Here is a 25,672-nt window from a genome sequence, read left to right as displayed (position 1 = left end):
AAGAATCAAATGATTCATTGCGACATCAAGTGCCCTAAAAGGGCATGGGATGCATTGTGACACCACAGGGGTTAAGAGAAGCAAGGATCCATTGTGACCCAATGCAGGCTAACAATCTACGAATCCCTTTTGACACCAGGGGGCGAAAAAGGACCACGGATGAACTCTGACAGCATGGGGACCTATAGAAGCAAGGAACCATTATGCCACCATGGAGGCCAAGAATCAAATGGTTCATTGTAAGACCAAGTGGCCTAAAAGGGCTTGGAATGCATTGTGACACCACAGAGGTTAAGAGAAGCAAGGAACCATTGTGACCCAATGCAGGCTAACAATCTAATGATCCATTGTGACACCAGGGGTTGTAATAGGGCCAGGGATGAATTGTGAAAGCATGGGGCGCAATAAAAACATGGAAATATTATGACACCATAGAGGCCAAGAATCAAATGATTCATTGTGACATTAAGTGGCCTAAAATGGCATGGAATGCATTGTGACACCACAGGGGTTAAGAGAAGCAAGGAACCATTGTCACCCAATGGAGGCTAACAATCTAATGATCCCTTTTGACACCAATGGGCCTAAAAGGGCCAGGGATGAATTGTGAAAGCATGGGGCCCAATTAAAACCTGGTAAAAATATGCCACCATGGAGGCCAAGAATCAAATGATTCATTGTGACATCAAGTGGCCTAAAAGGGCATGGGATGCATTCTGTCACCACAGGGGTTAAGAGAAGCAAGGAACCATTGTGACCCAATGGAGGCTAACAATCTAATGGTCCATTGTGACACCAGTGGTTGTAATAGGGACAGGGATGAATTATGAAAGCATGGGGCACAATAAAAACATGGAAATATTAGGACACCATAGAGGCCAAGAATCAAATGATTCATTGTAACACCAAGTGGCCTAAAAGGGCATGGGATGCATTGTGACACCACAGGGGTTAAGAGAAGCAAGGATCCATTGTGACCCAATGCAGGCTAACAATCTAATGATCCCTCGTGGCACCAGGGTTTATAAAAAGGGCCAGGGATGAATTGTTACAGCACGGGGACCAATAGAATCAAGGATCTATTATGCCACCATGGATGCCAAGAATCAAATGGTTCATTGTGACATCAAGTGGCCTAAAAGGGCATGGGATGCATTGTGACACCACAGGGGTTAAGAGAAGCAAGGAAAGATTGTGACCCCAGGCAGGCTAACAATCTAAGAATCCCTTTTGACACCAGGGGGAGCAAAAGGACCACGGATGTACTCTGACAGCATGGGGACCTATAGAAGCAAGGAACCATTATGACACCATGAAGGCCAAGAATCAAATGGTTCATTGTAAGACCAAGTGGCCTAAAAGGGCATGGGATGCATTGTGACACCACAGAGGTTAAGAGAAGCAAGGAACCATTGTCACCCAATGCAGGCTAACAATCTAATGATCCATTGTGACACCAGGGGTTGTAATAGGGCCAGGGATGAATTGTGAAAGCATGGGGCACAATAAAAACATGGAAATATTATGACACAATAGAGGCCAAGAATCAAATGATTCATTGTAACACCAAGTGGCCTAAAAGGGCATGGGATGCATTGTGACACCACAGGGGTTAAGAGAAGCAAGGATCCATTGTGACCCAATGCAGGCTAACAATCTAATGATCCCTTGTGGCACCAGGGTTTATTAAAAGGGCCAGGGATGAATTGTTACAGCACGGGGACCAATAGAATCAAGGATCTATTATGCCACCATGGAGGCCAAGAATCAAATGGTTCATTGTAAGACCAAGTGGCCTAAAAGGGCATGGGATGCATTGTGACACCACAGGGGTTAAGAGAAGCAAGGAACCATTGTGACCCAATGCAGGCTAACAATCTACGAATCCCTTTTGACACCAGGGGCCGCAAAAGGACCACGGATGAACTCTGACAGCATGGGGACCTATAGAAGCAAGGAACCATTATGACACCATGGAAGCCAAGAATCAAATGGTTCATTGTAAGACCAAGTGGCCTAAAAGGGCTTGGAATGCATTGTGACACCACAGAGGTTAAGAGAAGCAAGGAACCATTGTGACCCAATGCAGGCTAACAATCTAATGATCCATTGTGACACCAGGGGTTGTAATAGGGCCAGGGATGAATTGTGAAAGCATGGGGCACAAGAAAAACATGGAAATATTATGACACCATAGAGGCCAAGAATCAAATGATTCATTGTGACATTAAGTGGCCTAAAATGGCATGGAATGCATTGTGACACCACAGGGGTTAAGAGAAGCAAGGATCCATTGTTACCCAATGGAGGCTAACAATCTAATGATCCCTTGTGTCACCAGGGGGCCTAAAATGGCCAGGGATGGATTGTTACAGCACGGGGACCAATAGAAGTAAGGATCTATTATGCCACCATGGAGGCCAAGAATCAAATGATTCATTGTGACATCAAGTGGCCTAAAAGGGCATGGGATGCATTCTGTCACCACAGCGGTTAAGAGAAGCAAGGAACCATTGTGACCCAATGGAGGCTAACAATCTAATGGTCCATTGTGACACCAGGGGTTGTAATAGGGACAGGGATGAATTATGAAAGCATGGGGCACAATAAAAACATGGAAATGTTAGGACACCATAGAGGCCAAGAATCAAATGATTCATTGTAACACCAAGTGGCCTAAAAGGGCATGGGATGCATTGTGACACCACAGGGGTTAAGAGAAGCAAGGATCCATTGTGACCCAATGCAGACTAACAATCTAATGATCCCTTGTGGCACCAGGGTTTATAAAAAGGGCCAGGGATGAATTGTTACAGCACGGGGACCAATAGAATCAAGGATCTATTATGCCACCATGGAGGCCAAGAATCAAATGGTTCATTGTAAGACCAAGTGGCCTAAAAGGGCATGGGATGCATTGTGACACCACAGGGGTTAAGAGAAGCAAGGAACCATTGTGACCCAATCCAGGCTAACAATCTACGAATCCCTTTTGACACCAGGGGCCGCAAAAGGACCACGGATGAACTCTGACAGCATGGGGACCTATAGAAGCAAGGAACCATTATGACACCATGGAAGCCAAGAATCAAATGGTTCATTGTAAGACCAAGTGGCCTAAAAGGGCATGGGATGCATTGTGACACCACAGAGGTTAAGAGAAGCAAGGAACCATTGTGACCCAATGCAGGCTAACAATCTAATGATCCATCGTGACACCAGGGGTTGTAATAGGGCCAGGGATGAATTGTGAAAGCATGGGGCACAAGAAAAACATGGAAATATTATGACACCATAGAGGCCAAGAATCAAATGATTCATTGTGACATTAAGTGGCCTAAAAGGGCATGGGATGCATTGTGACACCACAGGGGTTAAGAGAAGCAAGGATCCATTGTTACCCAATGGAGGCTAACAATCTATTGGTCCCTTTTGACACCAATGGGCCTAAAAGGGCCAGGGATGAATTGTGAAAGCATGGGGCCCAATTAAAACCTGGTACAATTATGACACCATAGAGGCCAAGAATCAAATGATTCATTGTGACATCAAGTGGCCTAAAAGGGCATGGGATGCATTGTGACACCACAGGGGTTAAGAGAAGCAAGGAACGATTGTGACCCCAGGCAGGCTAACAATCTAAGAATCCCTTTTGACACCAGGGGGAGCAAAAGGACCACGGATGTACTCTGACAGCATGGGGACCTATAGAAGCAAGGAACCATTATGACACCATGAAGGCCAAGAATCAAATGGTTCATTGTAAGACCAAGTGGCCTAAAAGGGCATGGGATGCATTGTGACACCACAGAGGTTAAGAGAAGCAAGGAACCATTGTCACCCAATGCAGGCTAACAATCTAATGATCCATTGTGACACCAGGGGTTGTAATAGGGCCAGGGATGAATTGTGAAAGCATGGGGCACAATAAAAACATGGAAATATTATGACACCATAGAGGCCAAGAATCAAATGATTCATTGTGACATTAAGTGGCCTAAAATGGCATGGAATGCATTGTGACACCACAGAGGTTAAGAGAAGCAAGGAACCATTGTCACCCAATGGAGGCTATCAATCTAATGATCCCTTTTGACACCAATGGGCCTAAAAGGGTCAGGGATGAATTGTGAAAGCATGGGGCCCAATTAAAACCTGGTACAAATATGCCACCATGGAGGCCAAGAATCAAATGATTCATTGTGACATCAAGTGGCCTAAAAGGGCATGGGATGCATTGTGGCACCACAGGGTTTAAGAGAAGCAAGGAACCATTGTGACCCAATGCAGGCTAACAATCTAATGATCCCTTGTGTCACCAGGGGCCCTAAAATGGCCAGGGATGGATTGTTACAGCATGGGGACCAATAGAAGCAAGGATCTATTATGCCACCATGGAGGCCAAGAATGAAATGATTCATTGTGACATCAAGTGGCCTATAAGGGCATGGGATGCATTGTGACACCACAGGGGTTAAGAGAAGCAAGGAACCATTGTGACCCAATGCAGGCTAACAATCCACGAATCCCTTTTGACACCAGGGGGCGCAAAAGGACCACGGATGAACTCTGACAGCATGGGGACCTATAGAAGCAAGGAACCATTATGACACCATGGAAGCCAAGAATCAAATGGTTCATTGTAAGACCAAGTGGCCTAAAAGGGCTTGGAATGCATTGTGACACCACAGAGGTTAAGAGAAGCAAGGAACCATTGTGACCCAATGCAGGCTAACAATCTAATGATCCATTGTGACACCAGGGGTTGTAATAGGGCCAGGGATGAATTGTGAAAGCATGGGGCACAATAAAAACATGGAAATATTATGACACCATAGAGGCCAAGAATCAAATGATTCATTGTGACATTAAGTGGCCTAAAATGGCATGGAATGCATTGTGACACCACAGGGGTTAAGAGAAGCAAGGATCCATTGTTACCCAATGGAGGCCAATAATCTAATGGTCCCTTGTGACACCAATGGGCCTAAAAGGGCCAGGGATGAATTGTGAAAGCATGGGGCCCAATTAAAACCTGGTACAATTATGACACCATAGAGGCCAAGAATCAAATGATTCATTGTGACATCAAGTGGCCTAAAAGGGCATGGGATGCATTGTGACACCACAGGGGTTAAGAGAAGCAAGGAACGATTGTGACCCAATGCAGGCTAACAATCTAAGAATCCCTTTTGACACCAGGGGGCGCAAAAGGACCACGGATGTACTCTGACAGCATGGGGACCTATAGAAGCAAGGAACCATTATGACACCATGAAGGCCAAGAATCAAATGGTTCATTGTAAGACCAAGTGGCCTAAAAGGGCATGGGATGCATTGTGACACCACAGAGGTTAAGAGAAGCAAGGAACCATTGTGACCCAATGCAGGCTAACAATCTAATGATCCCTTGTGACACCAGGGGTTGTAATAGGGCCAGGGATGAATTGTGAAAGCATGGGGCACAATAAAAACATGGAAATATTATGACACAATAGAGGCCAAGACTCAAATGGTTCATTGTAACACCAAGTGGCCTAAAAGGGCATGGGATGCATTGTGACACCACAGGGGTTAAGAAAAGCAAGGATCCATTGTGACCCAATGCAGGCTAACAATCTAATGATCCCTTGTGACACCAGGGGGCCTAAAATGGCCAGGGATGGATTGTTACAGCACGGGGACCAACAGAAGCAAGGATCTATTATGCCACCATGGGGGCCAAGAATCATATGATTCATTGTGACATCAAGTGGCCTAAAAGGGCATGGGATGCATTGTGACACCACAGGGGCTAAGAGAAGCAAGGATCCATTGTGACCCAAAGGAGGCTAATAATCCCAGGATCCCTTGTGACACCAGGGGGCGTAAAAGGGCCAGGGATGAATTGTGACAGCATGGGGACCAATGGAAACAAGGATCTATTATGCCACCTTGGAGGCCAAGAATCAAATTATTCATTGTGACATCAAGTGGCCTAAAAGGGCATGGGATGCATTCTGTCACCACAGGGGTTAAGAGAAGCAAGGAACCATTGTGACCCAATGCAGGCTAACAATCTAAGTATCCCTTTTGACACCAGGGGGCGCAAAAGGACCTCGGATGAACTCTGACACCATGGGGGCCTATAGAAGCAAGGAACCATTATGACACCATGAAGGACAAGAATTAAAGGGTTCATTGTAAGACCAAGTGGCCTAAAAGGGCTTGGAATGCATTGTGACACCACAGAGGTTAAGAGAAGCAAGGAACCATTGTGACCCAATGCAGCCTAACAAACTAATGATCCATTGTGACACCAGGGGTTGTAATAGGGACAGGGATGAATTGTGAAAGCATGGGGCACAATAAAATCATGGAAATATTATGACACCATAGAGGCCAAGACTCAAATGATTCACTGTAACACCAAGTGGCCTAAAAGGGCATGGGATGCATTGTGACACCACAGGGTTTAAGAGAAGCAAGGAACCATTGTGACCCAAGGCAAGCTAACAATCTAATGATCCCTTGTGACACCAGGGGGCCTAAAATGGCCAGGGATGGATTGTTACAGCACGGGGACCAATAGAAGCAAGGATCTATTATGCCACCATGGAGGCCAAGAATCAAATGATTCATTGTGACATCAAGTGGCCTAAAAGGGCATGGGATGCATTGTGACACCACAGGGGTTACGAGAAGCAAGGAACCATTGTGACCCAATCCAGGCTAACAATCTAAGAATCCCTTTTGACACCAGGGGCCGCAAAAGGACCACGGATGAACTCTGACAGCATGGAGACCTATTGAAGCAAGGAACCATTATGACACCATGAAGGCCAAGTATCAAATGGTTCTTTGTAAGACCAAGTGGCCTAAAAGGGCTTGGAATGCATTGTGACACCACAGAGGTTAAGAGAAGCAAGGAACCATTGTGACCCAATGCAGGCTAACAATCTAATGATCCATTGTGACACCAGGGGTTGTAATAGGGCCAGGGATGAATTGTGAAAGCATGGGGCACAAGAAAAACATGGAAATATTATGACACCATAGAGGCCAAGAATCAAATGATTCATTGTGACATTAAGTGGCCTAAAATGGCATGGAATGCATTGTGACACCACAGGGGTTAAGAGAAGCAAGGATCCATTATTACCCAATGGAGGCTAACAATTTATTGGTCCCTTTTGACACCAATGGGCCTAAGAGGGCCAGGGATTAATTGTGAAAGCATGGGGCCCAATTAAAACCTGGTATAATTATGCCACCATAGAGGCCAAGAATCAAATGATTCATTGTGACATCAAGTGGCCTAAAAGGGCATGGGATGCATTGTGACACCACAGGGGATAAGAGAAGCAAGGAACGATTGTGACCCCAGGCAGGCTAACAATCTAAGAATCCCTTTTGACCCCAGGGGGCGCAAAAGGACCACGGATGAACTCTGACACCATGGGGACCTATAGAAGCAAGGAACCATTATGACACCATGAAGGCCAAGAATCAAATGGTTCATTGTAAGACCAAGTGGCCTAAAAGGGCATGGGATGCATTGTGACACCACAGAGGTTAAGAGAAGCAAGGAACCATTGTGACCCAATGCAGGCTAACAATCTAATGATCCATTGTGACACCAGGGGTTGTAATAGGGCCAGGGATGAATTGTGAAAGCATGGGGCCCAATTAAAACCTGGTACAATTATGCCACCATGGAGGCCAAGAATCAAATGATTCATTGCGACATCAAGTGGCCTAAAAAGGCATGGGATGCATTGTGGCACCACAGGGGCTAAGAGAAGCAAGGATCCATTGTGACCCAATGGAGGCTAATAATCCCAGGATCCCATTTGACACCCGGGGGCGTAAAAGGGCCAGGGATGAATTGTGAAAGCATGGGGCCCAATAGGAACAAGGAACTATTATGACACCTTGGAGGCAAAGATTCACATGATTCATTGTGACATCAAGTGGCCTAAAAGTGCATGGGATGCATTGTGACACCACAGGGGTTAAGAGAAGCAAGGATCCATTGTGACCCAATGCAGGCTAACAATCTAATGATCCATTGTGACACCAGGGGTTGTAATAGGGACAGGGATGAATTGTGAAAGCATGGGGCACAATAAAATCATGGAAATATTATGACACCATAGAGGCCAAGAATCAAATGATTCATTGTAACACCAAGTGGCCCAAAAACGCATGGGATGCATTCTGACACCACAGAGGTTAAGAGAAGCAAGGAACCATAGTGACCCAATGCAGGCTAACAATCTAAGTATCCCTTTTGACACCAGGGGGCGCAAAAGGACCTCGGATGAACTCTGACACCATGGGGGCCTATAGAAGCAAGGAACCATTATGACACCATGAAGGCCAAGAATCAAATGGTTCATTGTAAGATCAAGTGGCATAAAAGGGCTTGGAATGCATTGTGACAACACAGAGGTTAAGAGAAGCAAGGAACCATTGTGACCCAATGCAGGCTAACAATCTAATGATCCATTGTGACACCAGGGGTTGTAATAGGGCCAGGAATGAATTGTGAAAGCATGGGGCACAATAAAATCATGGAAATATTATGACACAATAGAGGCCAAGACTCAAATGATTCATAGTAACACCAAGTGGCCTAAAAGGGCATGGGATGCATTGTGACACCACAGGGGCTAAGAGAAGCAAGGAACCATTGTGACCCAATGCAGGCTAACAATCTAATGATCCCTTGTGTCACCAGGGGGCCTAAGATGGCCAGGGATGGATTGTTACAGCACGGGGACCAATAGAAGCAAGGATCTATTATGCCACCATGGAGGCCAAGAATGAAATGATTCATTGTGACATCAAGTGGCCTAAAAGGGCATGGGATGCATTGTGACACCACAGGGGTTAAGAGAAGCAAGGAACCATTGTGACCCAATGCAGGCTAACAATCTACGAATCCCTTTTGACACCAGGGGGCGCAATAGGACCACGGATGAACTCTGACAGCATGGGGACCTATAGAAGCAAGGAACCATTATGACACCATGGAAGCCAAGAATCAAATGGTTCATTGTAAGACCAAGTGGCCTAAAAGGGCTTGGAATGCATTGTGACACCACAGAGGTTAAGAGAAGCAAGGAACCATTGTGACCCAATGCAGGCTAACAATCTAATGATCCATTGTGACACCAGGGGTTGTAATAGGGCCAGGGATGAATTGTGAAAGCATGGGGCACAATAAAATCATGGAAATATTATGACACCATAGAGGCCAAGAATCAAATGGTTCATTTTGACATTAAGTGGCCTAAAATGGCATGGAATGCATTGTGACACCACAGAGGTTAAGAGAAGCAAGGATCCATTGTTACCCAATGGAGGCTAACAATCTAATGATCCCTTTTGACACCAATGGGCCTAAAAGGGCCAGGGATGAATTGTGAAAGCATGGGGCCCAATTAAAACCTGGTACAATTATGACACCATAGAGGCAAAGACTCAAATGGTTCATTGTAACACCAAGTGGCCTAAAAGGGCATGGGATGCATTGTGACACCACAGGGGTTAAGAGAAGCAAGGATCCATTGTGACCCAATGCAGGCTAACAATCTAATGATCCCTAGTGACACCAGGGGGCCTAAAATGGCCAGGGATGGATTGTTACAGCACGGGGACCAACAGAAGCAAGGATCTATTATGCCACCATGGAGGCCAAGAATCAAATGATTCATTGTGACATCAAGTGGCCTAAAAGGGCATGGGATGCATTGTGACACCACAGGGGCTAAGAGAAGCAAGGATCCATTGTGACCCAAAGGAGGATAATAATCCCAGGATCCCATTTGACACCAGGGGGCGTAAAAGGGCCAGGGATGAATTGTGACAGCATGGGGCCCAATAGAAATAAGGAACTATTATGACACCATGGAGGCAAAGATTCAAATGATTCATAGTAACACCAAGTGGCCTAAAATGGCATGGGATGCATTGTGACACCACAGGTGTTAAGAGAAGCAAGGAACCATTGTGACCCAATGCAGGCTAACAATCTAATGATCCCTTGTGTCACCAGGGGGCCTAAAATGGCCAGGGATGGATTGTTACAGCACGGGGACTAATAGAAGCTAGGATCTATTATGCCACCATGGAGGCCAAGAATGAAATGATTCATTGTGACATCAACTGGCCTAAAAGGGCATGGGATGCATTGTGACACCACAGGGGTTAAGAGAAGCAAGGAACCATTGTGACCCAATGCAGGCTAACAATCTACGAATCCCTTTTGACACCAGGGGCCGCAAAAGGACCACGGATGAACTCTGACAGCATGGGGACCTATAGAAGCAAGGAACCATTATGACACCATGGAAGCCAAGAATCAAATGGTTCATTGTAAGAACAAGTGGTCTAAAAGGGCTTGGAATGCATTGTGACACCACAGAGGTTAAGAGAAGCAAGGAACCATTGTGACCCAATGCAGGCTAACAATCTAATGATCCATTGTGACACCAGGGTTTGTAATAGGGCCAGGGATGAATTGTGAAAGCATGGGGCACAAGAAACACATGGAAATATTATGACACCATAGAGGCCAAGAATCAAATGATTCATTGTGACATTAAGTGGCCTAAAATGGCATGGAATGCATTGTGACACCACAGGGGTTAAGAGAAGCAAGGATCCATTGTGACCCAATGGAGGCTAACAATCTAATGGTCCCTTTTGACACCAATGGGCCTAAAAGGGCCAGGGATGAATTGTGAAAGCATGGGGCCCAATTAAAACCTGGTACAATTATGACACCATAGAGGCCAAGAATCAAATGATTCATTGTGACATCAAGTGGCCTAAAAGGGCATGGGATGCATTGTGACACCACAGGGGTTAAGAGAAGCAAGGAACGATTGTGACCCCAGGCAGGCTAACAATCTAAGAATCCCTTTTGACACCAGGGGGCGCAAAAGGACCACGGATGTACTCTGACAGCATGGGGACCTATAGAAGCAAGGAACCATTATGACACCATGAAGGCCAAGAATCAAATGGTTCATTGTAAGACCAAGTGGCCTAAAAGGGCATGGGATGCATTGTGACACCACAGAGGTTAAGAGAAGCAAGGAACCATTGTGACCCAATGCAGGCTAACAATCTAATGATCCATTGTGACACCAGGGGTTGTAATAGGGCCAGGGATGAATTGTGAAAGCATGGGGCCCAATTAAAACCTGGTACAATTATGCCACCATGGAGGCCAAGAATCAAATGATTCATTGCGACATCAAGTGGCCTAAAAAGGCATGGGATGCATTGTGACACCACAGAGGTTAAGAGAAGCAAGGAACCATTGTGACCCAATGCAGGCTAACAATCTAATGATCCATTGTGACACCAGGGGTTGTAATAGGGCCAGGGATGAATTGTGAAATCATGGGGCACAATAAAAACATGGAAATATTATGACACAATAGAGGCCAAGACTCAAATGATTCATTGTAACACCAAGTGGCCTAAAAGGGCATGGGATGCATTGTGACACCACAGGGGTTAAGAGAAGCAAGGATCCTTTGTTACCCAATGGAGGCTAACAATCTAATGGTCCTTTGTGACACCAATGGGCCTAAGAGGGCCAGGGACTGATTGTTACAGCACGGGGACCAACAGAAGCAAGGATCTATTATGCCACCATGGAGGCCAAGAATCAAATGATTCATTGTGACATCAAGTGGCCTAAAAGGGCATGGGATGCATTGTGACACCACAGGGGCTAAGAGAAGCAAGGATCCATTGTGACCCAAAGGAGGCTAATAATCCCAGGATCCCATTTGACACCAGGGTTTGTAATAGGGCCAGGGATGAATTGTGACAGCATGGGGCACAATAAATCATGGAAATATTATGACACCATAGAGGCCAAGAATCAAATGATTCATTTTGTCATTAAGTGGCCTAAAATGTCATGGAATGCATTGTGACACCACAGAGGTTAAGAGAAGCAAGGATCCATTGTTACCCAATGGAGGCTAACAATCTAATGGTCCCTTGTGACACCAATGGGCCTAAGAGGGCCAGGGATGAATTGTGAAAGCATGGGGCCCAATTAAAACCTGGTACAATTATGCCACCATGGAGGCCAAAAATCAAATGATTCATTGTAACACCAAGTGGCCTAAAAGGGCATGGGATGCATTGTGACACCACAGAGGTTAAGAGAAGCAAGGAACCATTGTGACCCAATGCAGGCTAACAATCTAATGATCCATTGTGACACCAGGGGTTGTAATAGGGCCAGGGATGAATTGTGAAAGCATGGGGCACAATAAAAACATGGAAATATTATGACACCATAGAGGCCAAGAATCAAATGATTCATTGTGACATTAAGTGGCCTAAAATGGCATGGAATGCATTGTGACACCACAGAGGTTAAGAGAAGCAAGGATCCATTGTTACCCAATGGAGGCTAACAATCTAATGGTCCCTTGTGACACCAATGGGCCTAAGAGGGCCAGGGATGAATTGTGAAAGCATGGGGCCCAATTAAAACCTGGTACAATTATGCCACCATGGAGGCCAAGAATCAAATGATTCATTGTGACATCAAGTGGCCTAAAAGGGCATGGGATGCATTGTGACACCACAGGGGCTAAGAGAAGCCAGGAACCATTGTGACCCAATGCAGGCTAACAATCTAATGATCCCTTGTGACACCAGGGGGCCTAAAATGGCCAGGGATGGATTGTTACAGCACGGGGACCAATAGAAGTAAGGATCTATTATGCCACCTTGGAGGCCAAGAATCCAATGATTCATTGTGACATCAAGTGGCCTAAAAGGGCATGGGATGCATTGTGACACCACAGGGGTTAAGAGAAGCAAGGATCCATTGTGACCCAATGCAGGCTAACAATCTAATGATCCCTTGTGGCACCAGGGGGTATAAAATGGCCAGGGATGAATTGTTACAGCACGGGGACCAATAGAAGCAAGGATCTATTATGTCACCATGGAGGCCAAGAATCATATGATTCATTGTGACATCAAGTGGCCTAAAAGGGCATGGGATGCATTGTGACTCCACAGGGGTTAAGAGAAGCAAGGATCCATTGTGACCCAAAGGAGGCTAATAATCCCAGGATCCCATTTGACACCAGGGGGCGTAAAAGGGCCAGGGATGAATTGTGAAAGCATGGGGCCCAATAGGAACAAGGAACTATTATGACACCATGCAGGCAAAGATTCACATGATTCATTGCGACATCAAGTGGCCTAAAAGGGCATGGGATGCATTGTGACACCACAGGGGTTAAGAGAAGCAAGGAACCATTGTGACCCAATGCAGGCTAACAATCTACGAATCCCTTTTGACACCAGGGGGCGCAAAAGGACCACGGATGAACTCTGACAGCATGGGGACCTATAGAAACAAGGAACCATTATGACACCATGAAGGCCAAGAATTAAATGGTTCATTGTAAGACCAAATGGCCTAAAAGGGCTTGGAATGCATTGTGACACCACAGAGGTTAAGAGAAGCAAGGAACCATTGTGACCCAATGCAGGCTAACAATCTAATGATCCATTGTGACACCAGGGTTTGTAATAGGGCCAGGGATGAATTGTGAAAGCATGGGGCACAATAAAAACATGGAAATATTATGACACCATAGAGGCCAAGAATCAAATGATTCATTTTGACATTAAGTGGCCTAAAATGGCATGGAATGCATTGTGACACCACAGAGGTTAAGAGAAGCAAGGATCCATTGTTACCCAATGGAGGCTAACAATCTAATGGTCCCTTGTGACACCAATGGGCCTAAGAGGGCCAGGGATGAATTGTGAAAGCATGGGGCCCAATTAAAACCTGGTACAACTATGCCACCATGGAGGCCAAAAATCAAATGGTTCATTGTAACACCAAGTGGCCTAAAAGGGCATGGGATGCATTCTGACACCACAGAGGTTAAGAGAAGCAAGGAACCATTGTGACCCAATGCAGGCTAACAATCTAATGATCCATTGTGACACCAGGGGTTGTAATAGGGCCAGGGATGAATTGTGAAAGCATGGGGCACAAGAAAAACATGGAAATATTATGACACCATAGAGGCCAAGAATCAAATGATTCATTGTGACATCAAGTGGCCTAAAAGGGCATGGGATGCATTGTGACACCACAGAGGTTAAGAGAAGCAAGGAACCATTGTGACCCAATGCAGGCTAACAATCTAATGATCCATTGTGGCACCAGGGGGTATAAAAAGGGCCAGGGATGAATTGTTACAGCACGGGGACCAATAGAAGCAAGGATCTATTATGTCACCATGGAGGCCAAGAATCAAATGATTCATTGTGACATCAAGTGGCCTAAAAGGGCATGGGATGCATTGTGACTCCACAGGGGCTAAGAGAAGCAAGGATCCATTGTGACCCAATGGAGGCTAATAATCCCAGGATCCCATTTGACACCAGGGGGCGAAAAAGGGCCAGGGATGGATTGTGAAAGCATGGGGCCCAATAGGAACAAGGAACTATTATGACACCATGGAGGCCAAGATTCACATGATTCATTGTGACATCAAGTGGCCTAAAAGTGCATGGGATGCATTGTGACACCACAGGGGTTAAGAGAAGCAAGGATCCATTGTGACCCAATGCAGGCTAACAATCTAATGATCCATTGTGACAGCAGGGGTTGTAATAGGGCCAGGGATGAATTGTGAAAGCATGGGGCGCAATGAAAAATTGGAAATATTATGACACCATAGAGGCCAAGAATCAAATGATTCATTGTGACATTAAGTGGCCTAAAATGGCATGGAATGCATTGTGACACCACAGAGGTTAAGAGAAGCAAGGAACCATTGTCACCCAATGGAGGCTAACAATCTAATGGTCCCTTTTGACACCAATGGGCCAAAAAGGGCCAGGGATGAATTGTGAAAGCATGGGGCCCAATTAAAACCTGGTACAATTATGCCACCATGGAGGCCAAGAATCCAATGATTCATTGTGACATCAAGGGGCCTAAAAGGGCATGGGATGCATTGTGGCACCACAGGGGTTAAGAGAAGCAAGGAACGATTGTGACCCAATGCAGGCTAACAATCTAAGAATCCCTTTTGACACCAGGGGGCGCAAAAGGACCTCGGATGAACTCTGACACCATGGGGGCCTATAGAAGCAAGGAACCATTATGACACCATGAAGGCCAAGAATCAAATGGTTCATTGTAAGACCAAGTGGCCTGAAAGGTCTTGGAATGCATTGTGACACCACAGAGGTTAAGAGAAGCAAGGATCCATTGTGACCCAATGCAGGCTAACAATCTAATGATCCATTGTGACACCAGGGGTTGTAATAGGGACAGGGATGAATTGTGAAAGCATGGGGCACAATAAAATCATGGAAATATTATGACACCATAGAGGCCAAGAATCAAATGATTCATTGTAACACCAAGTGGCCCAAAAACGCATGGGATGCATTCTGACACCACAGAGGTTAAGAGAAGCAAGGAACCATTGTGACCCAATGCAGGCTAACTATCTAAGTATCCCTTTTGACACCAGGGGGCGCAAAAGGACCTCGGATGAACTCTGACACCATGGGGGCCTATAGAAGCAAGGAACCATTATGACACCATGAAGGCCAAGAATCAAATGGTTCATTGTAACACCAAGTGGCCTAAAAGGGCTTGGAATGCATTGTGACAACACAGAGGTTAAGAGAAGCAAGGAACCATTGTGACCCAATGCAGGCTAACAATCTAATGATCCATTGTGACACCAGGGGTTATAATAGGGCCAGGAATGAATTGTGAAAGCATGGGGCACAATAAAATCATGGAAATATTATGACACCATAGAGGCCAAGAATCAAATGATTCATAGTAACACCAAGTGGCCTAAAAGGGCATGGGATGCATTGTGACACCACAGGGGCTAAGAGAAGCAAGGAACCATTGTGACCCAATGCAGGCTAACAATCTAATGATCCCTTGTGACACCAGGGGGCCTAAAATGGCCAGGGATGGATTGTTACAGCACGGGGACCAATAGAAGTAAGGATCTATTATGCCACCTTGGAGGCCAAGAATCCAATGATTCATTGTGACATCAAGTGGCCTAAAAGGGCATGGGATGCATTGTGACACCACAGGGGTTAAGAGAAGCAAGGATCCATTGTGACCCAATGCAGGCTAACAATCTAATGATCCATTGTGGCTCCAGGGGGTATAAAATGGCCAGGGATGAATTGTTACAGCACGGGGACCAATAGAAGCAAGGATCTATTATGTCACCATGGAGGCCAAGAATCATATGATTCATTGTGACATCAAGTGGCCTAAAAGGGCATGGGATGCATTGTGGCACCACAGGGTTTAAGAGAAGCAAGGAACCATTGTGACCCAATGCAGGCTAACAATCTAATGATCCCTTGTGTCACCAGGGGCCCTAAAATGGCCAGGGATGGATTGTTACAGCATGGGGACCAATAGAAGCAAGGATCTATTATGCCACCATGGAGGCCAAGAATGAAATGATTCATTGTGACATCAAGTGGACTAAAAGGGCATGGGATGCATTGTGACACCACAGGGGTTAAGAGAAGCAAGGAACCATTGTGACCCAATGCAGGCTAACAATCTACGAATCCCTTTTGACACCAGGGGGCGCAAAAGGACCACGGATGAACTCTGACAGCATGGGGACCTATAGAAGCAAGGAACCATTATGACACCATGGAAGCCAAGAATCAAATGGTTCATTGTAAGACCAAGTGGCCTAAAAGGGCTTGGAATGCATTGTGACACCACAGAGGTTAAGAGAAGCAAGGAACCATTGTGACCCATTGCAGGCTAACAATCTAATGATCCATTGTGACACCAGGGGTTGTAATAGGGCCAGGGATGAATTGTGAAAGCATGGGGCACAATAAAAACATGGAAATATTATGACACCATAGAGGCCAAGAATCAAATGATTCATTGTGACATTAAGTGGCCTAAAATGGCATGGAATGCATTGTGACACCACAGGGGTTAAGAGAAGCAAGGATCCATTGTTACCCAATGGAGGCTAACAATCTAATGGTCCCTTTTGACACCAATGGGCCTAAAAGGGCCAGGGATGAATTGTGAAAGCATGGGGCCCAATTAAAACCTGGTACAATTATGACACCATAGAGGCCAAGAATCAAATGATTCATTGTGACATCAAGTGGCCTAAAAGGGCATGGGATGCATTGTGACACCACAGGGGTTAAGAGAAGCAAGGAACGATTGTGACCCCAGGCAGGCTAACAATCTAAGAATCCCTTTTGACACCAGGGGGCGCAAAAGGACCACGGATGTACTCTGACAGCATGGGGACCTATAGAAGCAAGGAACCATTATGACACCATGAAGGCCAAGAATCAAATGGTTCATTGTAAGACCAAGTGGCCTAAAAGGGCATGGGATGCATTGTGACACCACAGAGGTTAAGAGAAGCAAGGAACCATTGTGACCCAATGCAGGCTAACAATCTAATGATCCATTGTGACACCAGGGGTTGTAATAGGGCCAGGGATGAATTGTGAAAGCATGGGGCCCAATTAAAACCTGGTACAATTATGCCACCATGGAGGCCAAGAATCAAATGATTCATTGCGACATCAAGTGGCCTAAAAAGGCATGGGATGCATTGTGACACCACAGGGGTTAAGAGAAGCAAGGATCCATTGTGACCCAATGCAGGCTAACAATCTAATGATACTTTGTGACACCAGGGGGCCTAAAATGGCCAGGGATGGATTGTTACAGCACGGGGACCAACAGAAGCAAGGATCTATTATGCCACCATGGAGGCCAAGAATCAAATGATTCATTGCGACATCAAGTGGCCTAAAAGGGCATGGGATGCATTGTGACACCACAGGGGTTAAGAGAAGCAAGGATCCATTGTGACCCAATGCAGGCTAACAATCTACGAATCCCTTTTGACACCAGGGGGCGCAAAAGGACCGCGGATGAACTCTGACAGCATGGGGACCTATAGAAGCAAGGAACCATTATGACACCATGGAGGCCAAGAATCAAATGGTTCTTTGTAAGACCAAGTGGCCTAAAAGGGCTTGGAATGCATTGTGACACCACAGAGGTTAAGAGAAGCAAGGAACCATTGTGACCCAATGCAGGCTAACAATCTAATGATCCATTGTGACGCCAGGGGTTGTAATAGGGCCAGGGATGAATTGTGAAAGCATGGGGCACAATAAAAACATGGAAATATTAGGACACCATAGAGGACAAGAATCAAATGATTCATTGTAACACCAAGTGGCCTAAAAGGGCATGGGATGCATTGTGACACCACAGGGGTTAAGAGAAGCAAGGATCCTTTGTTACCCAATGGAGGCTAACAATGTAATGGTCCTTTGTGACACCAATGGGTCTAAGAGGGCCAGGGACTGATTGTTACAGCACGGGGACCAACAGAAGCAAGGATCTCTTATGCCACCATGGAGGCCAAGAATCAAATGATTCATTGTGACATCAAGTGGCCTAAAAGGGCATGGGATGCATTGTGACACCACAGGGGCTAAGAGAAGCAAGGATCCATTGTGACCCAAAGGAGGCTAATAATCCCAGGATCCCATTTGACACCAGGGTTTGTAATAGGGCCAGGGATGAATTGTGACAGCATGGGGCACAATAAATCATGGAAATATTATGACACCATAGAGGCCAAGAATCAAATGATTCATTTTGTCATTAAGTGGCCTAAAATGTCATGGAATGCATTGTGACACCACAGAGGTTAAGAGAAGCAAGGATCCATTGTTACCCAATGGAGGCTAACAATCTAATGGTCCCTTGTGACACCAATGGGCCTAAGAGGGCCAGGGATGAATTGTGAAAGCATGGGGCCCAATTAAAACCTGGTACAATTATGCCACCATGGAGGCCAAAAATCAAATGATTCATTGTAACACCAAGTGGCCTAAAAGGGCATGGGATGCATTGTGACACCACAGAGGTTAAGAGAAGCAAGGAACCATTGTGACCCAATGCAGGCTAACAATCTAATGATCCATTGTGACACCAGGGGTTGTAATAGGGCCAGGGATGAATTGTGAAAGCATGGGGCACAATAAAAACATGGAAATATTATGACACCATAGAGGCCAAGAATCAAATGATTCATTGTGACATTAAGTGGCCTAAAATGGCATGGAATGCATTGTGACACCACAGGGGCTAAGAGAAGCCAGGAACCATTGTGACCCAATGCAGGCTAACAATCTAATGATCCCTTGTGACACCAGGGGGCCTAAAATGGCCAGGGATGGATTGTTACAGCACGGGGACCAATAGAAGTAAGGATCTATTATGCCACCTTGGAGGCCAAGAATCCAATGATTCATTGTGACATCAAGTGGCCTAAAAGGGCATGGGATGCATTGTGACACCACAGGGGTTAAGAGAAGCAAGGATCCATTGTGACCCAATGCAGGCTAACAATCTAATGATCCCTTGTGGCACCAGGGGGTATAAAATGGCCAGGGATGAATTGTTACAGCACGGGGACCAATAGAAGCAAGGATCTATTATGTCACCATGGAGGCCAAGAATCATATGATTCATTGTGACATCAAGTGGCCTAAAAGGGCATGGGATGCATTGTGACTCCACAGGGGTTAAGAGAAGCAAGGATCCATTGTGACCCAAAGGAGGCTAATAATCCCAGGATCCCATTTGACACCAGGGGGCGTAAAAGGGCCAGGGATGAATTGTGAAAGCATGGGGCCCAATAGGAACAAGGAACTATTATGACACCATGCAGGCAAAGATTCACATGATTCATTGCGACATCAAGTGGCCTAAAAGGGCATGGGATGCATTGTGACACCACAGGGGTTAAGAGAAGCAAGGATCCATTGTGACCCAATGCAGGCTAACAATCTACGAATCCCTTTTGACACCAGGGGGCGCAAAAGGACCACGGATGAACTCTGACAGCATGGGGACCTATAGAAGCAAGGAACCATTATGACACCATGAAGGCCAAGAATTAAATGGTTCATTGTAAGACCAAATGGCCTAAAAGGGCTTGGAATGCATTGTGACACCACAGAGGTTAAGAGAAGCAAGGAACCATTGTGACCCAATGCAGGCTTACAATCTAATGATCCATTGTGACACCAGGGTTTGTAATAGGGCCAGGGATGAATTGTGAAAGCATGGGGCACAATAAAAACATGGAAATATTATGACACCATAGAGGCCAAGAATCAAATGATTCATTTTGACATTAAGTGGCCTAAAATGGCATGGAATGCATTGTGACACCACAGAGGTTAAGAGAAGCAAGGATCCATTGTTACCCAATGGAGGCTAACAATCTAATGGTCCCTTGTGACACCAATGGGCCTAAGAGGGCCAGGGATGAATTGTGAAAGCATGGGGCCCAATTAAAACCTGGTACAACTATGCCACCATGGAGGCCAAAAATCAAATGTTTCATTGTAACACCAAGTGGCCTAAAAGGGCATGGGATGCATTCTGACACCACAGAGGTTAAGAGAAGCAAGGAACCATTGTGACCCAATGCAGGCTAACAATCTAATGATCCATTGTGACACCAGGGGTTGTAATAGGGCCAGGGATGAATTGTGAAAGCATGGGGCACAAGAAAAACATGGAAATATTATGACACCATAGAGGCCAAGAATCAAATGATTCATTGTGACATTAAGTGGCCTAAAATGGCATGGAATGCATTGTGACACCACAGAGGTTAAGAGAAGCAAGGATCCATTGTTACCCAATGGAGGCTAACAATCTAATGGTCCCTTGTGACACCAATGGGCCTAAGAGGGCCAGGGATGAATTGTGAAAGCATGGGGCCCAATTAAAACCTGGTACAATTATGCCACCATGGAGGCCAAGAATCAAATGATTCATTGTGACATCAAGTGGCCTAAAAGGGCATGGGATGCATTGTGACACCACAGGGGCTAAGAGAAGCAAGGATCCATTGTGACCCAATGCAGGCTAACAATCTAATGATCCCTTGTGACACCAGGGGGCCTAAAATGTACAGGGATGGATTGTTACAGCACGGGGACCAATAGAAGTAAGGATCTATTATGCCACCTTGGAGGCCAAGAATCAAATGATTCATTGTGACATCAAGTGGCCTAAAAGGGCATGGGATGCATTGTGACACCACAGAGGTTAAGAGAAGCAAGGAACCATTGTGACCCAATGCAGGCTAACAATCTAATGATCCATTGTGGCACCAGGGGGTATAAAAAGGGCCAGGGATGAATTGTTACAGCACGGGGACCAATAGAAGCAAGGATCTATTATGTCACCATGGAGGCCAAGAATCAAATGATTCATTGTGACATCAAGTGGCCTAAAAGGGCATGGGATGCATTGTGACTCCACAGGGGCTAAGAGAAGCAAGGATCCATTGTGACCCAATGGAGGCTAATAATCCCAGGATCCCATTTGACACCAGGGGGCGAAAAAGGGCCAGGGATGGATTGTGAAAGCATGGGGCCCAATAGGAACAAGGAACTATTATGACACCATGGAGGCCAAGATTCACATGATTCATTGTGACATCAAGTGGCCTAAAAGTGCATGGGATGCATTGTGACACCACAGGGGTTAAGAGAAGCAAGGATCCATTGTGACCCAATGCAGGCTAACAATCTAATGATCCATTGTGACAGCAGGGGTTGTAATAGGGCCAGGGATGAATTGTGAAAGCATGGGGCGCAATGAAAAATTGGAAATATTATGACACCATAGAGGCCAAGAATCAAATGATTCATTGTGACATTAAGTGGCCTAAAATGGCATGGAATGCATTGTGACACCACAGAGGTTAAGAGAAGCAAGGAACCATTGTCACCCAATGGAGGCTAACAATCTAATGGTCCCTTTTGACACCAATGGGCCTAAAAGGGCCAGGGATGAATTGTGAAAGCATGGGGCCCAATTAAAACCTGGTACAATTATGCCACCATGGAGGCCAAGAATCCAATGATTCATTGTGACATCAAGGGGCCTAAAAGGGCATGGGATGCATTGTGGCACCACAGGGGTTAAGAGAAGCAAGGAACCATTGTGACCCAATGCAGGCTAACAATCTAAGAATCCCTTTTGACACCAGGGGGCGCAAAAGGACCTCGGATGAACTCTGACACCATGGGGGCCTATAGAAGCAAGGAACCATTATGACACCATGAAGGCCAAGAATCAAATGGTTCATTGTAAGACCAAGTGGCCTGAAAGGTCTTGGAATGCATTGTGACACCACAGAGGTTAAGAGAAGCAAGGATCCATTGTGACCCAATGCAGGCTAACAATCTAATGATCCATTGTGACACCAGGGGGTGTAATAGGGACAGGGATGAATTGTGAAAGCATGGGGCACAATAAAATCATGGAAATATTATGACACCATAGAGGCCAAGAATCAAATGATTCATTGTAACACCAAGTGGCCCAAAAACGCATGGGATGCATTCTGACACCACAGAGGTTAAGAGAAGCAAGGAACCATTGTGACCCAATGCAGGCTAACAATCTAAGTATCCCTTTTGACACCAGGGGGCGCAAAAGGACCTCGGATGAACTCTGACACCATGGGGGCCTATAGAAGCAAGGAACCATTATGACACCATGAAGGCCAAGAATCAAATGGTTCATTGTAACACCAAGTGGCCTAAAAGGGCTTGGAATGCATTGTGACAACACAGAGGTTAAGAGAAGCAAGGAACCATTGTGACCCAATGCAGGCTAACAATCTAATGATCCATTGTGACACCAGGGGTTATAATAGGGCCAGGAATGAATTGTGAAAGCATGGGGCACAATAAAATCATGGAAATATTATGACACCATAGAGGCCAAGAATCAAATGATTCATAGTAACACCAAGTGGCCTAAAAGGGCATGGGATGCATTGTGACACCACAGGGGCTAAGAGAAGCAAGGAACCATTGTGACCCAATGCAGGCTAACAATCTAATGATCCCTTGTGACACCAGGGGGCCTAAAATGGCCAGGGATGGATTGTTACAGCACGGGGACCAATAGAAGTAAGGATCTATTATGCCACCTTGGAGGCCAAGAATCCAATGATTCATTGTGACATCAAGTGGCCTAAAAGGGCATGGGATGCATTGTGACACCACAGGGGTTAAGAGAAGCAAGGATCCATTGTGACCCAATGCAGGCTAACAATCTAATGATCCATTGTGGCTCCAGGGGGTATAAAATGGCCAGGGATGAATTGTTACAGCACGGGGACCAATAGAAGCAAGGATCTATTATGTCACCATGGAGGCCAAGAATCATATGATTCATTGTGACATCAAGTGGCCTAAAAGGGCATGGGATGCATTGTGGCACCACAGGGTTTAAGAGAAGCAAGGAACCATTGTGACCCAATGCAGGCTAACAATCTAATGATCCCTTGTGTCACCAGGGGCCCTAAAATGGCCAGGGATGGATTGTTACAGCATGGGGACCAATAGAAGCAAGGATCTATTATGCCACCATGGAGGCCAAGAATGAAATGATTCATTGTGACATCAAGTGGACTAAAAGGGCATGGGATGCATTGTGACACCACAGGGGTTAAGAGAAGCAAGGAACCATTGTGACCCAATGCAGGCTAACAATCTACGAATCCCTTTTGACACCAGGGGGCGCAAAAGGACCACGGATGAACTCTGACAGCATGGGGACCTATAGAAGCAAGGAACCATTATGACACCATGGAAGCCAAGAATCAAATGGTTCATTGTAAGACCAAGTGGCCTAAAAGGGCTTGGAATGCATTGTGACACCACAGAGGTTAAGAGAAGCAAGGAACCATTGTGACCCATTGCAGGCTAACAATCTAATGATCCATTGTGACACCAGGGGTTGTAATAGGGCCAGGGATGAATTGTGAAAGCATGGGGCACAATAAAAACATGGAAATATTATGACACCATAGAGGCCAAGAATCAAATGATTCATTGTGACATTAAGTGGCCTAAAATGGCATGGAATGCATTGTGACACCACAGGGGTTAAGAGAAGCAAGGATCCATTGTTACCCAATGGAGGCTAACAATCTAATGGTCCCTTTTGACACCAATGGGCCTAAAAGGGCCAGGGATGAATTGTGAAAGCATGGGGCCCAATTAAAACCTGGTACAATTATGACACCATAGAGGCCAAGAATCAAATGATTCATTGTGACATCAAGTGGCCTAAAAGGGCATGGGATGCATTGTGACACCACAGGGGTTAAGAGAAGCAAGGAACGATTGTGACCCCAGGCAGGCTAAAAATCTAAGAATCCCTTTTGACACCAGGGGGCGCAAAAGGACCACGGATGTACTCTGACAGCATGGGGACCTATAGAAGCAAGGAACCATTATGACACCATGAAGGCCAAGAATCAAATGGTTCATTGTAAGACCAAGTGGCCTAAAAGGGCATGGGATGCATTGTGACACCACGGAGGTTAAGAGAAGCAAGGAACCATTGTGACCCAATGCAGGCTAACAATCTAATGATCCCTTGTGACACCAGGGGTTGTAATAGGGCCAGGGATGAATTGTGAAAGCATGGGGCACAATAAAAACATGGAAATATTATGACACAATAGAGGCCAAGACTCAAATTATTCATTGTAACACCAAGTGGCCTAAAAGGGCATGGGATGCATTGTGACACCACAGGGGTTAAGAGAAGCAAGGATCCATTGTGACCCAATGCAGGCTAACAATCTAATGATCCCTTGTGGCACCAGGGGGTATAAAATGGCCAGGGATGAATTGTTACAGCACGGGGACCAATAGAAGCAAGGATCTATTATGTCACCATGGAGGCCAAGAATCAAATGATTCATTGTGACATCAAGTGGCCTAAAAGGGCATGGGATGCATTGTGACTCCACAGGGGTTAACAGAAGCAAGGATGCATTGTGACCCAATGCAGGCTAATAATCCCAGGATCCCATTTGACACCCGGGGGCGTAAAAGGGCCAGGGATGAATTGTGAAAGCATGGGGCCCAATAGGAACAAGGAACTATTATGACACCATGGAGGCAAAGATTCACATGATTCATTGCGACATCAAGTGGCCTAAAAGTGCATGGGATGCATTGTGACACCACAGGGGTTAAGAGAAGCAATTATCCATTGTGACCCAATGCAGGCTAACAATCTAATGATCCATTGTGACACCAGGGGTTGTAATAGGGCCAGGGATGAATTGTGAAAGCATGGGGCGCAATGAAAACATGGAAATATTATGACACCATAGAGGCCAAGAATCAAATGATTCATTGTGACATTAAGTGGCCTAAAATGGCATGGAATGCATTGTGACACCACAGAGGTTAAGAGAAGCAAGGAACCATTGTCACCCAATGGAGGCTAACAATCTAATGGTCCCTTTTGACACCAATGGGCCTAAAAGGGCCAGGGATGAATTGTGAAAGCATGGGGCCCAATTAAAACCTGGTACAAGTATGCCACCATGGAGGCCAAAAATCCAATGATTCATTGTGACATCAAGTGGCCTAAAAGGGCATGGGATGCATTGTGACACCACAGGGGTTACGAGAAGCAAGGAACCATTGTGACCCAATGCAGGCTAACAATCTAAGAATCCCTTTTGACACCAGGGGGCACAAA

Source organism: Cinclus cinclus, chromosome 30 (genome assembly GCF_963662255.1).
Source record: "Cinclus cinclus chromosome 30, bCinCin1.1, whole genome shotgun sequence".
NCBI classification, from domain to species: domain Eukaryota; kingdom Metazoa; phylum Chordata; class Aves; order Passeriformes; family Cinclidae; genus Cinclus; species Cinclus cinclus.
This window is presented reverse-complemented; position numbering follows the sequence as displayed.